At 38.8% G+C, this 17680-nt stretch overlaps 1 long non-coding RNA gene across 1 annotated transcript; it reads left to right on the top strand.

Moving 5' to 3' along the window:
- Nucleotides 1-208: 208 nt before the first annotated feature.
- LOC144588973 (uncharacterized) lies at nucleotides 209-16811 on the top strand. The gene is made up of 2 exons (XR_013544769.1): nucleotides 209-13613; nucleotides 16770-16811. It is a non-coding gene; the product is annotated as an uncharacterized LOC144588973 (long non-coding RNA).
- Nucleotides 16812-17680: the final 869 nt, after the last annotated feature.

Here is a 17680-nt window from a genome sequence, read left to right as displayed (position 1 = left end):
CTCACCACTTTGAAATGCTCTAGCCAATAGTCAAGTTCAATTTGATCCAAAAAAGAATATACAAAACACACAGGGAATTTTGTGTTAGTTCCAGGGATTATATTACTTTCAAAAGAGAAATAAAACTCTCACCCTGAAGCTTCAAATTATTAGCAAGAACAGCTAGAATTTATTACACTGAAGAAATACCACACAGAATGTTGTCACAAAAGATTTTTTGAGGCTCCTTGCATGAACATTTTCATCTTGTATTTGTTATTGCTTTAGTCACATTTCTCTTTTAACATTGATGCATTTATATTAAAGCATGTATACATTTTATTTATTTATTTATTTATTTATTTATTTATTTATTTATTTATTTATTTATTTATTTATTTATTTATTTATTTATTTATTGGATTTCTATCCCGCCCATCTAGACCAAAGGTCTACTCTACATGTGGAACAGTCTTTAATTATTATTATGCAATGACATATAATATTTAGATTTACATGTAACCAGTAAACTTGTCCATGAGCCAAAGGCATAGCCTTCTATAATCAAGTTCAGAACCATTTTCCTTCAGTTGTGATGACATTTATCTTTTCCATTGAGAAATCTATATAACTTTCTTTCTTCGCAGGTACAGTCTGGTAACTGTGGAGATACAATGAACTTCCAGAGGGGTGGGGAGGAATATGTGTGTAAATTTGTAAGAGAACTTACTTCAGAAATGGTTTGTCTCTCTTCTCATAAGAATGTTCATAAGACCATGTTAGTCAAACTATATGTCTGTACCTAACAGTATGTGAGATGTATCGGTGCCAAGCTGGAATATGTTTGAAAAAGAAGGGAAAATGTATGCTTGCTTACTTGCTTGTTTAGAGACACACTTCCTGCCATTCTACTGCCTTTGTATTATTGCGGACACCTTATCACAATTTAAAATTGGAAATATCATGGGAATACAAAAATGTATAGTGTATAATGAAAAACTCAATACTGTATTGCAACAGATACATTAAAATCATAATAATAAATTAGACCACAGATAAAACATAACCTTACTAAACAGACATGATAGGCAAAAGTCTGTGAATTTTTTTAAAAAAAGAAGTTGTTACTAATCAATGAACAACAGTGAGGGAGGGGTGAGCCACACTGCATGGGCCCACGTGTTCCCTAAAATTTCCCCAGGTAATGAAAAGGTTCTCTTGTCTCATCCTCATCAATTATACCTTTCTCCTTGGTGGGGCATGGAGAAGACCTATGCTTTTGACCTTGTCGTCTGCAAGATAGTACAACAGGAAGTCCTGTAAACTGTAAGCTATTTGAGACTAAGACATTTAGGGCTCTAAGGTTATGACCGCAGATATTAGAGATAAGTGTAACATGACACGTCATTCTTGCTACTCCATTCTTAACTAACCACAGCTTCCAATGACTTTTCAAAGGTAGTCCCAAGTAGAGCATTACTGTAGTTGTATCTGAGTTTCTTGAAGAAGAACCTAGAATACATGAAACTAGTAACCTGATTTGTCCAGGGAAGTACAATCCCACTGAAAAGAATTTGAATTTTTCTTGACCAGGAGCACAGCTGCCTAATTTGCATTGAGTTTCCAGTTTGTCAGCCCTCATTCAGACCATTATTTTATTCTGTTTTGTTTTATGAAATTTGTATCTTGACTTTCTCTGCAGATTAGCACCCAGGGTGACACGTGAGCACATCTGCAATAATATGACCAGGTGCTGGTCACATGCCTGGCAACCCGCACCTCCTTAGATCATTATGGATGCTTCTGCAATTAGAGCTTTCCATATGCATAAACTCCGGGAGGCAGTGGAAGATAGGAGGGCCTGGTGTGCTCTGGTCCATGGGGTCATGAAGAGTCAGACACGACTATATGACTAAACAACGATGATATGCATAAACATTGAACAGGATCCTGTTCAGTAAGCTATATTGTTAAAGGAACAGCCTCCTCTGCCCTCCCTACATCCCTGCCAAACACTGGAGAGCAAAAGATGCCCCTGGTTAGAGCCTCATTTTGGATCATGATTTCCTTCTGTGTTTGAATACCAATTTGGAAAAAAGACTTTCTGCAGAAAAGACCATGTATTCTGAGGTTGAGCTGAGTACTGATTTGTTTGTTGGTTGGTTTAAATTATTGTTTTGATGTATTAAAATATTTATTTCAATAATTATTAACAAATATTATTTATTTGCAAATAAAAAAATTACGTCAGCAATGGCAAACAGTCAACCAATACTGGACTAAGTCGTCTTGCAGCCTGAAATGGAGCCCAGTTAATACTGATGTCCCCTGGCTCTTCCTAGGACTAACTGCCAACCCATTAAGTCTTCTTCAGGCAAGAAATAAGACTCCCTTTGTCTATCTCTCCCCCAGAATGTCGCCCATAAGAAGGTCACCGTGCCCTGGAGAAAGGCACCACTGGCCCTAGACACACCTCATTTTGCAAAACTCAGTGTATAGAAGCCTATATATTTCAGTTCTAAGGCAGATATTTGGGTTTTTTTAAAAAAAACCCAACTTAATTCAGATACCCATGATCCTATAGTTGTGTAGCATTTTTATATTCCCCAATAAAATTGGAATTTATTTGGACTCCTAACAGGTAAGAGAAAATGACCCTGTGATATGAACAATGAGGGCTCCTCCCCCACCTCTCCAGTAGATATGTTTAAGGAGGGAAAGACAATACCACTGCAAATTGCCCAGAGGCATTCTTAAATGCTAATACATTAATCGCCCAAGTCTGTTTGTCTAGAATTGGCCAGGAAATCTCAGAGCTCATGCTTTGCATGGAGAAGACCTCACATGCAGTACTATCAGATATATTTTAAAAAATGGCAAGCCTAGGAAAGGTCTGGGCTTGATACCTTGGAGATCCACTGCCTGTCAAAATAGAGAACAGTGAAACAGATGGACCAGTGGTCTTATTTAGTATAATAAGGCCATTCCTCCTACCCCTTGGGTCTCATTTATGAAGTAAGAAATGAAGCCTCAAAGAGATGGCTGATGTATTATTAGAGAGAAGATTGAGATGTCAAGCAAGCAGCAGTATCAAATCTACATTGTCAAAAGAAATGAGGACGCTTCCTTGTTAATTATTTACCTGTGACTGTACAAAGAGATGCCATCACTCACACCTGAGTCACATAGCTGCACTGCTGTCTTTAAATCACCACCCAGTCCCAATAATGTCACATCCATTGCACTGTACTACTGGCTACTTGATTCATTTGACTTGCATGAGACATGACACCAATACAAACAAAGACACTTTATTTGTAGTCTCAGAAATGTTAAGTCCGGATCCATCCATACAGGTTTTTTTTTTTTTTTCATTTCTTTTTTCTCCCTCCCTCACAACCTACTTAGGAAACACAGTGGAAAAGAACCAAAATTTTGCAGCAGGGGTGGGTGTCTATTGTTTCCTTGTTACTGAAGATTGAAATGAGGCTATTACCCATTTAACAGAACATTTTCCACTTACAATTCTCCCCAAAACCTTTTTTTGCTAATCCATCAGATATGCCCGAGATCACACTGTCAGTGGTGTGACCATAAATCAATGAAGTCTAGAAACCTTGATGCATGGCTACTGAAGAGAAGCTGAGATAACACATGCATTAGTCTTAGTGACCACAGTGTTATCTTTATTAAAGAAAAGCTTTATTCCCCTAAGTTAGATTACTAACGAACACGCAACAAAAGTTCTTTTTCTGTAAAAGGTGTTAATTTTACACGGGTGATTTATCAATCTTTTTCTTGGAAATGATGATACACTGGGAGTTCTTTAAAAGTCCATTTTTAAATAGAGAGAGAGAGAGCAAAAGAGAGAGAGAGAGAGAGCGCCTGTGCTCCACATGTAGCTTTTATGACCTGTAAAGTAAAGGGACTCCACATGCTCAAAGGATCAATTGAAATTATTGCTAGGAATGTAGGAATACAACCGTAGGACTGTATTCACCTCAAGAGTTACACTCTTTGTTGCTTCAGCATGAGAAGAGACCAAACAGGTTAGAGCTGTAAGTTAGCTCTTACTTTGTTCTCCTCTTGTATTGTGCTTTTGTTTCTCTCTTTTGGCCTCTAGGAGGGTCACTCTGTACTCAACATAATCTGCTGCTGCAAAGCACTTTGTGGTCATTGCTACAAAGGTTCTATGTGACTGTACAGATATGGCACCTAACAGTGACATGTGGCTTCCTAATACAATATAATATTCCCAGCTCCCAATTCTATCATCCATAAGGGGGGAAGGAAAAGGGGGAAAGGCAATGCTTTGCTAACAGGAACAATATTTGGGTCAATCTTGTGTGCTCAAAGGTTTTCTTATCTTTACACATTTAGGACACTTATCCACAGAGCTTAATTTAGGGCATATGATCTGTTTTGCCATCTCACACATTTCCGCAGTCGCACATGAAGTCACAATCTTCAGCAACAATGGCTTTCCTTAAGAATCAGAATCTGCAGGAACAATTCTGGATTGCAACAATTGTGTATTTGTATTCCCCATCTATGAAGTGTGCAGAGGAAAAGATGTGCTCCTACCAAACCGGGAGCTTAGAAAGCTAATTTAGAGTGTTACACATCAAAATATTCCTGGATTTGCATCAGGTTTAGTATGCTTAATATCAATTTTAAAATATCTATTTCCATGACATACAACCGAGCATGTTTTTTTGGAGCGGAGGAGCAGGAAGCATGTTTTTATGTTCAGAAAGCAAGTTTTTTAAACACCCACTAATGGACTGTTTATTTTAACTTGCGTATAAACATAATTAATATTGACTCATTTTTGCATGTGTTCTCACCTGTGTCAGAATAAATTGTGTCTGTGGGGTTTGTCAAGTATTGTTTCAGATGCCAGGTTCATGGATTTCCGGGCTACAGGGTAACTTTGCAGTCTGATATGTTATAATTTGTTTTCTACCTGTGACACCGATCTACTGCTATCCCAGTTTGGAAAAAAAATAATTAATAAACAAAACAAATATTAAAACATGATGAGGGATCCAGAAAAATCATTTAAATCATTTCTGGCCTGTCTGCTTTATCTCCAGGGAAGTGAAACAGCTGGGGCAACTGACTTCTGGCCAAGGAAGATGGGAGAAGAAAGAAGGTGGAAGGGTAACCTTGCAGTCCAATCTGTTATTTAAAAAAGAAAGAAAGAAATTATAACACTGATCTGGTGCTAAGCCCAGTCTGAATTTTAAAAAATAAAAATAAATATTAAAAACCACACCACAGCAGAAGAACATGGTTTTTGTGCCTGCAGCCCACATCAATTTTATGTGGGGACTGATTTGGCAGCGACAGTGGCAGTGAGTGGCTGTGTGACAGCCAGTACAAGAACAGGTGGGTACAGGACAGAAACCTCAAAAGCATTTCCAAGGTGATTTGATGATTTTTGAAGCCTGTATAGACCTCTCGAACAATATATTGTACCATACATCTTACATCCAGATTAAATATTGTCCCAAGAGGATACACACCCCAAAAACCATGCAACTACCACATGACTTTAAACAAATTTCAAAATCCCCAATCCAGCTTCTGATTGATTTCAATAGTGCAACCGCACCCTCAGAACTGGGGTCCCATTTTTGCAGCATCGTTATTTGATTAGCTTTGCCCCACGGTTGTGTTCTAGTATCTCAACAATCTCACAATAAAATTAGTTCTATTAATGGGTGGATTCAGCAATCATTTTCCTCCTATTATTGGCTAACAGTTCATTTACACTAACAGTTTTTCCATCATGTCTGGCAAATTCCACATGGAACTGAGTCATGCGATGGATGCAACACATGTTCAACTCCCTGGCCAACATACATTCAACTACCCTGACTTCTGGAACTTGCAATATGTGTGTTGGCTGAGGATGTAGACATGTGCTGGGACCCTTCATTATGAAATAGTTCCATATGGATCTAATCATAGGGGGACTGGGGGTAAATCCCATTAAAGGGAGTAAGAAAATACTTCCAAAGTTCATGTGCCAACTTTCCCTTTGTGATTTTGCAGCACCCAAGAGTGTTTTGCAAATATTTTTACATGCTGGTCATAGATTTGTAGCACACAGAAGGAAATCTACTGAGGCAAAGCTAAAGGACGCAGGAGTAAAACTTGAGGAACTAAGGGTGGATACAAGTTTCTTTGCTTTGTGCCCCCTGTGCCCAGTCACAAAAGAAATTAGTCTCAAGTTTTCTGAGTCTTCAGGCATTCTTCTTAGTTCTTCTTTTCCTTCTTGTGACTGCACAACCTCCTATTCCATAGGATTTGAGGGGATATAAGTTATACAGGAAAGTCCATCGATATTTACTACACATTAGAATTATCCCCTACTGTGGTATGTCATGGGAAATAATTTAAACCATAACTCAAAATGTGAAGAAAAGGCTGCAGTATGAATTGTGAAAGTGCATATGGAAGGAGGAAAAAAAATGGAACCTGAGTGCAATGTAGATCTGGTTGAAAGTTAATTCTATCCTTCCTTTTACCTGATGCACTTGAAAACTATTTTCACCACTTCCTTCCTTCCTTCCTTCCTTCCTTCCTTCCTTCCTTCCTTCCTTCCTTCCTTCCTTCCTTCCTTCCTTCTATCACTCCCATTAGTATGGAAACACTACTCTGGGTGGTTTAGGGTTAACAAACAAAATACAAAACCCAAGATAAAATCAAAACTGTTTAAAACAAAAAACAGCAACAGTAAAAACCGATGGCACTAGAACAATAATATTTATTTATTTTTTAAAAAAAATATTCCACCTTTCTCCTTAAAAAGAACCCCATAAGGTAGAAAGGTGGTGGTCAAAAGTTGGCCAAACTTTAACTTGCTTCCTTGTGATTAGGGAGCATGACCATTAACCAGAGTCACAACAAAAATAAATTTATGTTAAATATCTACTGAAATGACTGAAACAAATTACAGATATTAATAAAATCAGGAAAAACAAACAATATATTGTATTCACGAAGGCTTTCACAGCTGGGATCTAATGGTTGTTGTGGGTTTTTTGGGCTCTTTGGCCGTGTTCTGAAGGTTGTTCTTCCAATTGTTTCGCCAGTCTCTGTGGCCGGCATCTTCAGAGGACAGTACTTTGTTCTCTGAAGATGCCAGCCACAGAGACTGGCGAAACGTTACGAAGAACAACTTTCAGAACACTGCCAAAGAGTCTGACAAACCCACAACAACCAAACAATATATTGTTTTGAAATAACAGTAAGGGTAAAGTTTGAAGTATAACAAATGAAATGTCATGATGAAACTATCACAAAAATACATAAATGGGAGGAGCTAATCATATTACCTATCAAAGTGTAATGTGTCAAATGGAATATCAAAGCACTAGTATTAAACATAAATACTAACTTGGTGTGATATTCAAGGCTTCAGGAAAGAAAGAGTTAAATTAGTAAGGAGATCTAAGCTGGAATGCTCAGAGAATAGAAATGCCTTTGTCACCAATTTGAGAGAAGGCTGGTTAAAAATAATGGAATGGACCTAAAGAGAGATGACCAAAATTCAGCAACTAGGGTGGATGTCAGTCTGGCTTTTGACTTGGTCACCCTCTATTTCTGGCTCTTGTCCTCCCATTGGTCTGGTGGCATGTGAGTCCAAACCAGGCAGATGAGGGACTGAGACCAGCTTTCGCCTCTCATCGTTCTCTCTGCCTTAGAAACCAAGCAAAACAAGAAGGGGGATGGAGGGAGAAAAATCAGACTAAGAGCAGGTTAAATTAGTTTTTATTTTACTTAACATGACAAAAATAATACTGTTTATAAAAGATGCAAAGTACCAACAACAACAGAAATATTTATTTTTCACAAACATCCATATTTAGTGAAATCTAGAAAATACTTTATGAGCCTGCCTGGGTTTTAAGATCTTCAGGCAAGTCCTTTTGCTCAGTCCCACTACCTTAAAAGTGTGTTTTTGGGGACATGGGAAAAGACCTTCTCTGTAACTGCTCCCAGACTCTGGAACGCCTTCCCACAGGAAGCCAGGCTGGCCCTATCTTTGCTGTCCTTCTGCAAGCAGAATAACTTTCTCTTTAGGCACGGTTTTCCTTAATGACTGACTGTGTAGGATACCATAAACAAAACCAAAAAAGCTAATCAAAGCTTGCAGCTTATATACCATCCCATAGCACTTAAAGGCACTCTCTGGGCAGTATACAATTTAATTTTACAGATTACACACTGAGTACCCCAGTGAGTTAGGTACTCAATTTACCAACTTCAGAAGGATGGAAGGCTGAGTCAACCTTGAACTATCTGAGCCCATAGGGGTGTTTATATTATAAATAGGATGGTTTATATTTTGTTGGTTCTAAATCTGTTTTAGTAATGCATTTACTTAACATTTTAATACAATGTTAATTCCTCTTAAATATTTGAATAATTTACTGTTTTTAGCTTTTAATACTGTATTGCATTTTTAATTATGTAAGCCATTTGGGGCCCTTTTTGTAGGAGAAAGGCGGGGTAAGCATATTTTAAATAAAAATTTTAAATGATATGAATTTCTGAGAGTTATTAAGTGGTATTCTTATTTATTCTCATTTATTTATTTAATGTATGGCATACCTTCTTCCCAATACTGAGTTTGGGACCTAGTCACAATTTTCTACACTATGGTTAGCTGTATTATATCTCTACGTAAATTACAAAAATTATGATCATGTGTATATATTATATTAAACTGGCACATGGAAATTTATATAAGATGTCCCCTTTTTTGCAATTCTTGTCTTCCATGTCCCCCCTTTTAAAAAATTATTCTTGCCCTCCTGTTGAGTGTTGTAGCAGTGGCCATCCTAGTAGCAACTCAACCCAAGTACACTTTGTCTCAGGCAAAAATATACAAAACCCACTTGCTGCTAGCGAATATTAATAAATGTGTGCCATTAAGTTGGTTCCCATTTATGGCAACCCTTCCCAGGGTTTTCTAGACACCCTGAGAGTAAAGTTTGCCCAAGGCTACACAGGTTGACTCTTTTGCAAAGCAAAATGCAAATATTTTCAAAGCATTGATTGTCTATATTTTATATTGCTTCAAAGCGAGAAGGCTCAAAGATAATCTCTTCTTTTAGTATTTTAATTGGAAGGTTTTCCAGTGCAGGTGCACCTTATCACCAAAGAGTCCTCATTAACTCCAATCAACATACACCACATTTTTAATCATGTCTTTTACCATCATAAAAGACACTCACAGACTGTATAGGTACAGAAATCCACCATGGAGGCTGCGGACCAAGGCTTTTAGCTCACAGGAATTTTGGGCCTTGGTGCACTCTCCCATGTTCCCAGCATCCAAAATGCAGAACAGATGGAGCAGTTGGACATACGTGTTTCTTGTGGATTTTTCACAGGCAGCTAGTTGGCCACTGTGTGAATGGAATGCTACTCCAGGTGGGCATCATCATTCCATATAGAAGTCCATAACTCTTTATGATTCTATAGCTCCAGCATAGTTCTTATATTCTTTATCTAGAGAAAGTTAAAAAAAAAAGTAAGAGAGCACCTTAGCAACTTCTCCTGAGGCTCCAGTGTTTTGTCAATGAATTCAGATAATCAATTAAAACTATTATCTATGCAAGAAAAAGGCTCTGCAATTAACAAGGTAACATATGTTAAAATATGTATAAATAGTACTAATTACAGAGTCTCAGATGGCAAACATCAGTTTGTAAATCAGATAGAAAGGAAAACTTTGTATATAACTGACTGATGCTAATTAAAACACTTCACTTGAAAAAGCCTCACTCATTGTGTCTTATACAGAGTAAAATGTGAAAAGAGCTATCTTGGGAACCCAACTGTTATATAAATATGAATGATTGGTTTGTATAATCAATTATCTACTATATTTTTATACTGGGTAACGGTCAAAAACCTCTGGACAGTTCAAAAAATGATGTGAATTGAAACCATTCAATAAAAGAATGTAACCATAAACCTAAATCCAAAAGACTAGGGATATCTAGATTTGAGATGGTTTTTTTCTCCTTTTATTTGGACCAGTAGCAAGAAATGGAAGCAACTGTGAAATAAAAAAGCATTGTTGTTCCTTTGTATCATTTCAACCTGCAGCTGATCTTTGCTTCTTAATTAATGTACTGAACATATATAATATAAACTATTCACATCTTAATACAGATGAATCACCCTGTTACACTTTCAAGGATGGCTAAGTTGTAGTATTCTTCATTCTTTGAATCTGGTAAGTAACTAGAGTTATACTGCTCACACCATGTATTGTATGTACTTCCGATATGTGGAAACTCTATAAATTAATGCCCAGACTCCTGTTGTTGATTTATATGTGAATAAGTTAATTTGCCTAACTCCCTATAGTTAATTGCCACTAACTGGGTAATGCAACTGGCACCTTCTTAGTTAGCAGCAGTTTGCCTTGATAAGTTATGGAATTTAATTTATTCACACATAAATAACTAAATAATCATCAGGGTTCTAGCCACTGACTTTTAAACAATCCAAAACCATGGTTTCCTTTATTCGCTGAAATTCTATTGCTTGAGTTCCATTGATTCAAATTGGCATACTCTAAATGTGACTTACTATACTAAAGTAGGCCCATTTGAATCAATGTAACTTATGAAGGAGTTGACTCACCAAATTCCCACTGGTTCAACAGGCCTACTCTTGTGTGACTTACTACATTAAGCAAGATGATTTCAGCCATTGAATCAGTTCATCTTACTTTAGGTATTCCTATTTTCCTACTACCTTGAACTTTTCCCAACGTTATTATCTTTTCAAGGGAGTCTTGGCTTCTCATCATATGTCCAAAGCATAACACAGTAGCTTCAGTTTAGTCAATTTAGTTTCTAGTGAGAATTCAGGCTTGCTTTGACTTCCACAACACCACATTTCAAATGAATCATTTATTTTTCTTTTAGCTTTCTTCATTGTCCTACTCTTGCATCCTTAAACAGAAACTAGATATACCACATTTGGGTTACCTTGGCCTTGACCAGCAACAATCTATCTTGTATGTTATCTAAATTTTTGTGGCTGTCCTTCCAAGTTGCAAATTCCCTTTAATTTTCTGGCTACAATATAGTCTTTCTTTTTAGTAGTGGTTGAACCAAGGCACAGAAATCTTTTAACAATTTGGGTTTCCTTATTGTCCTCACTAAAGTTGTGTAATTCTTTTGCACTCATTATTTCTGACTTCTAATGTTCACCTGTAATCCTGCTTTTGCACTTTTGTCTTTAACCTTGAGCAATAATGATTCCCACGGAGCAAGCTCCAATCCACAGGACATGCATCCAAATAAAACTAAATGGGTCTGCCGTGTACAAGTAGAGAAGGGCTGGATCAGGATGGAACATCATGAGTATGATCACGTATACATTTGTTATAAGCCTCAGTGTTGGAACCAGAGTTTTGTCCAATTTGGTGATTTCATAGTTGTAATAACAGGATCTATGGAAACTGGTCAAATCAAAACGGCAGATGGAAATTACATTAATTGCCCTGGCAAGTGTCTCCTTTGGTACTGAAATTTCTGAGTATCAATGCACAGTAACTAGAGAATAAGTAGAGGCTGTTTCGGAAAGGAGTTTCAGAAAGGAGCTTCGTGGCGCAGTGGTTAAACCGCTGTACTGCAGCCAAAACTGTGCTCATGACCTGGGGTTCAATCCCAGGTAGCGGCTCAAGGTTGACTCAGCCTTCTATCCTTCCGAGGTCAGTAAAAGGAGTACCCAGCTCGTGGGGGGGGGGCAATGTGTAGCCTGCATAATTAACTTGTAAACCACTTAGTTTGTGTTGCTTTTCCTTCACAATGTCTAGCTGGTGATGATATGAGCAAGGAGGACTCATTGTGAAAAGCAGAAGGAACTAGCTGCTTTTAAGGGCAAAATAAGGACAGCAACTTGACTCTTGAGGTTTCAAGGGGAGGGGTGGGAAATTAGGAGTACCCTATAGTGTTGATTCCTATTCTCTCTGTAGAAATCTTATGTTGGAAGAGTGGATACTGGGACATCTATCAGCATGTTAAGACCATACCTCGACCTATACCCAATCTATATATTTGCAAATAAATACAAATATTACAAACACCATAATTTTCCCATGAAAACCAAGGCATCTAGTCCATGAAGGCCTGAAATATTTCACAGTGGAGCATATTGTGCATAACAACAGGGAACTTTAGACACGGAACTGTTTTTTCCCAACAAGGTAAAAAATATTGAAAGAAAGAAAGAAAGAAAGAAAGAAAGAAAGAAAGAAAGAAAGAAAGAAAGAAAGAAAGAAAGAAAGAAAGAAAGAAAGACCATCCATATTATACTTATTTGACCTGTTCCGCCAAAGGAAGCTGCTACTCCTAACCATATTTAAAACCTCTCTGCTTTAAAAACTACTACTTTCTTTAAAAGCATTGTTTTGGCTCTTATTCCTGTTTCATTTAACCTCATCAGCCTGGCTTTTAAATTCATGGAACAGATTTCCATTGACTTGGACTCCCATGTATTTGGCTGGTGTGATATTCTTGGACTGTTGTTTAAGTTTAAAAAAAGCATTTGATACCATTAATCATATTGCCATATGTAATAAATTGGCTGCTTTGAGCATATTGCTTGAAATTGTCACATGGTTCCAATCTGAATTCTGCCAACTGAAAGTGGCTATTGGAAACTCTGACTCTTCCGTTCAGTTTCTTCCAGTTTGGAGCTCCAAAGGATTTGGTCCTGTTTGTACTGTACGTACATTAATGACCTGCAGGCTGGATGGCTGCACGTAGGCCAAGACTTACAAGTATGCAGATGTTCCTAAGTGCTGCACTACATAAGCAATAACCTGCTTGCGATCAAAGTCACGTCGTTAGACTCAGCCTCTTGTAACACTTCCAGAGCTTCGAGGCTCATCGGATATAGCTCGCCTTTGCTGCTTGATTGTGTGCACAGGAACAAAATACCCCAACAAGACCATGACTGAGTGGTGTGAAATTCCGGGTAGAAAACTACCATTGCACTCATTTAATTTAGGCTTTTGCAATTGTCAAGTCTCTTGTCTCATCACAGCTTGGAATGCTGGAGAAATCTTACAAGAGCAACGGAAGAATCTGAAGGGATATGATTGTCTGGAAAATGGGAATAACTTACTCCTTATATGTGTATCCCCCTCACCCGCCTACACGAGGATAAGGAATCAGGATCAGGTGGTGCCTTTCCTGAATACCTTTTGAAACATTCCACATTCTCTTGGGGTTTCTGGTTGTAACCTGCTCTCCACTACTCACTGAGGAATGATTCCTCCCTTAAGGCCTGGCCTCAGATCATGCCAATGCCATTCCCTGTAGTAACTGCCACAGAATATTACTCTCCAATCGTATCTTGCCTATAAATATTTAGTAGCATTTGTTCACTCATTCATTCATGCGCTCACTCCTTAAACTCTTTCCCTAATGGGCCTGAAGTACTTTCTATGACAGGAATATAACCTCTACCCTTATGTAGAATCTACTGTGAAAGCCTTTCCTTTTCCTTCTCTCCTTATTTAGACTCCTCACAGGTGACTGCAGGCCTAGCTAGCAAGAAGGCACCTCTCATCCAGTTGCGGCTAGAAGGTAACTTCTTTTGTACCTAGTTATTTTTATAACATATTACATTTTGCATTTTGATAAGGTAGAACTGGGTTATGTTTTTGTCTGCAAGATCCATGGCTACAGTCGTCCCCCCCCCCCCCAATAAAGCAAAACTGGGTGTTTCCTTGTTATGCCATTGCTTACTTGGAGGCAGAAAGGAAGGGCTCAGCAGAACAATGGAGGCACTGAGTGCTGCTGAAACTCAGGCTGGAAATAATTTTTAAAAATACTTTTTTAAAAGGCTAATTTGTTTCAAGTTTGGAAGTCAGAGGGAAATAAAAGGCAGCATGAGGAGGAAACACAACATGAACAAGCCATCTTTCTTGTGACTGGCTTTCCCAGTGATCCTGAGCTGGGTTAAATGCTGCTTCAGATGTCCAAACTCACCAACACAGACAGACAGACAGACAGACAGACAGACAGACAGACAGACACACACACACACACACACACACACACAAATCTCCATAGAAAGGACACAGCTGCCACATTTTAAATTTTTTGTAGACTTCTCAATGTGCAATAAACAGAACTGACTCTTCAAGGAACCAGTGAATATTTTCATGTATTTTCCAATGGTTTTACTGTTAATTATAACAACACTATGTTAGTAATGAAGAATAGGAATGAGTTACTTTTCCAGATGGAGTAACTATAATTGCAAAGTACTCAGTAACAGAGGGAGTTCCTTTTAAAACAGAATGTTTCAAGTCTGCTTTCTGTCTTCCAGTGACATTTTTTACATGTCACTTTAAGTTTTACCGAAAATAATTCATTTATCTTTACCAAACGGAGTGCACACCAGAACTTTAAATAATCACTTAACCATCACATTCGTATCCATTATGTTCTCACACAAGCATGGAAAAGATTTACTTCATCAGGGACAGGTCCATTATATTACTATCATTTGATGAGATGCAGTAACATTTTTCACAGTTTTATTATACCCCTTCTGAAAGAATTAAGCATGTTTAGCCTTGAGAAAAGAACACTGAGGGGAGATATGATAGCACGTTTCAAATACTTGAACGGCTGTCATTCAGGGAAGGTGAAGGACTTCTCAGTCATTCCAAAGTGCAGGACATGCAACAAGGGCTCACGTTACAGGAAGCCAGAGTTCAGTTGAATATCAGGAAAAACTTCTTAACTGTTAGAGCAGTATGGCAATGTAACCAATTACCTTGAGAGGTGGTGGGTGCTCCAACACTGGAGGTACTGTATTCAAGAGAAATTTAGACAACCACCTGGCAGATACCCTTTGATTTGTATTCCTGCACTGAGCAGGGTCTTGGACTCATTGGCCTTATAGCAGAGGTACCCAAGCCCCCCCAGCAGCGGCCCATGGCCTAGGGAGAACTGGATCGCAGACACAGATCTCCTTCCCCCCCCCACGAGTGCCCCCCTGCAAGCACTGCCATGCGCCTGCACACGAACGTGTTCCACCCCTGCGAGCACACCGTGCGCATGTGCGCAAACACCCCTCACAAGCACTGCCACACGCATGTGTGCGAGCACACTATGCCCCCCCCTGCGGCCGTGCCATGCCTCCCAACCAGTCTGCAGTTGGGAAAATGTTGGGAACCACTGCCTTATAGGCTCCTTCGAACTTCATGACTCTATGATTCCTCTGTTTATAAAAACTTTGAAATAAGTATCAAGAGTTCCAGTGAACTAATGTAGCAGGACAGGAGTTAACAGTACACAAAGGAACTGAAGTAGGTGCAGAGCTTGGAAACCACATTAACATATTAGATATGTTAATGTTAAAATTGTTAATTTTGTGGTCAACAGTCAGTATGCGTATAACTAGTTAGAAATAAAGTTTTAAATGTAATATTAAAACATTAAAATTATTTCAAAACATTGTTATTTAGATGCATCCATTGGCTTGCCCTTAAAGCTGGAATGGTGTTCTAGCTCACCATGTGGAGATACATGATGTGTTAGGAAATGAGCATGGCTTAATTAAAATAAAATAAAACTTCCTCTAATTATGCAGCAGATAAAATGGTTCAGTCAGGAACCTTCAGAGCTGATTCAACTACAAGTCTCCCTCAAAAGACCACCCCTTATTTGCTAGTTTACCTCAACTGGCACTCATTTTCTCAATCATTCCCTCAGAGATTTAATGAGAAAGAATAAAATATTTCCGTTTATTTACATTGCTTCATAGATAGAAACAAACATCATATTGTGTAAAAATGTTAACTTGTTACATCACTGAGCTTAACTAGATAGCTTTATTACTGACTGACTGGTTACATAGCTGACAGAATACTTCAGTCTAACTGTCCACTTCTCACAGACTCTGTTGCTAACACTGATAGAACCCTAACTGGAAAAGGGGGGGGGGGGGAATCTGTGGTAGAGATAGAATAATTGGCAGTTACTGAGTTGATTGACAGCCACCCAGTCCAGAAAGATCCCTCCCATGCAAAACCTTCAAATGCATCATATCTAGGCTGCAATATATCCAACAGGTGCAGACTCCTACTCCTACTCCTCTCCTCCTCCTCCTCAGAGAGTCTTATTTCTGTGATTTAAAAAATGTCAAATGATGGGCCTATCCCATATATTGAGGCTCTGTATGCTTTATCTACAACTGAATAGAACTAATGTAAAGCGAGAATGGCAAATCTCTTACAGCACAGGGGTAGAGTACAAGTATAGAGATGTTATGAGGGGATACATTTCTGGAGTGGGTAAGGCCAAAATCAAACCAGTAGGACTAAAACAGCAGCATATTTTATCTTGAAGTTTTTACTGCCAGTCACTAACCCTTAAGAGAGGCATTCCAGCTCTTCAGTCAGGAAGGAATCATAGAAAAATTGGAAGTCCACCACATGATGGACAAGGGGGCATGGTCATCTGGAGAACATTAGGGAGCTGGATTGGGATCTGAGGAGAGCCAGACTCAGCCCCAGTGCTTGAGGTTCAGCTCTCTTGATTAAAGATGATCACCTTCTCTACCCAGCAACTCGTATTCAGTCATTTCTTGCTTGTGCCCAGGACATAGTGAGTCTACAAGGAACTTCAGAGACAAAATCACTTTCAGTACTAGATGCTATGTTACCAGAACTAATTGGTGAGCTTTCTGGAAGTATTTGTCCAGTGATCACAGATTTTTTTTTCCAGGTACACACCCTAAGAGGGAAAGAATGGGAATGGCTTGAAAAATACTGACTGCAGTGAAATGGATTGAAAGATCTGGCAGGATACATTCAGCTGTGCCAGAGCAGAGGTGACTCATGGATCAGGATTTGGGAAAAGTGCTTTACCCCAAAATTTGAGTGGGAGGCATCTGCTAGGCCCAGTCACAAGCCTCCCTCATGTCAGAGTGTCCCCACCAACAAGCCTCAGCCAAGAAGATTTCTGAATGCTTAAAGTACCAGAACTCCATTCATTTCTTTATATCAATTTCTTTTTCTTCACTACCTAGAGCCTGAACAGCCCAAGTATTTCCTTTCCTTTCCAAAACTGTCAGTCTGAGAGACAGGCATACTCTCTTGAGTTCAAGCTGGCTGAATAAGGATGGAGGATGTGAAGGGTGGTGGTTCCAAAGGCAGGGTGGGTGAATGCCTGATGATCTGCCTTCCATGACCTCATAGACTGTGTCACTGTCTTTGGGAGTAAAGAGCCCCTTGCCGCATGCCCTTGCATGGAAGGTCAGCATAGAAATGCCCAAACTCTGGAAGAGAAACCTTCAAGCTGAGAAAAATAATCCAGCCATGATTTGGTGAAAACTTTTCTGTTCTCCTCAAATGTTCAGACTTGACATGTGCTCTGGTGCACTTCACATCCGATTAAATTAGTCGCATTGCATTATACCCTATCAAATCTGACATGATGCAATGAAATGTGAACAGTGCATATAAAGATGTACTAGCAGCAGATAACGACTACCTGCTCCCGAACGGTAGCCTTGCTAACAACAGATAAGGGGCAAAGCTGATGTCTGATTTTGATATCTGATTCCCCTTTTTGACAATGTATTGAGCCTTTCCAACACACTGATGGCAATTTTGGATTATAATTACAACCTTCTC

Source organism: Pogona vitticeps, chromosome 4 (assembly GCF_051106095.1).
Source record: "Pogona vitticeps strain Pit_001003342236 chromosome 4, PviZW2.1, whole genome shotgun sequence".
Lineage (NCBI taxonomy): Eukaryota > Metazoa > Chordata > Lepidosauria > Squamata > Agamidae > Pogona > Pogona vitticeps.
This window is presented reverse-complemented; position numbering and strand designations above follow the sequence as displayed.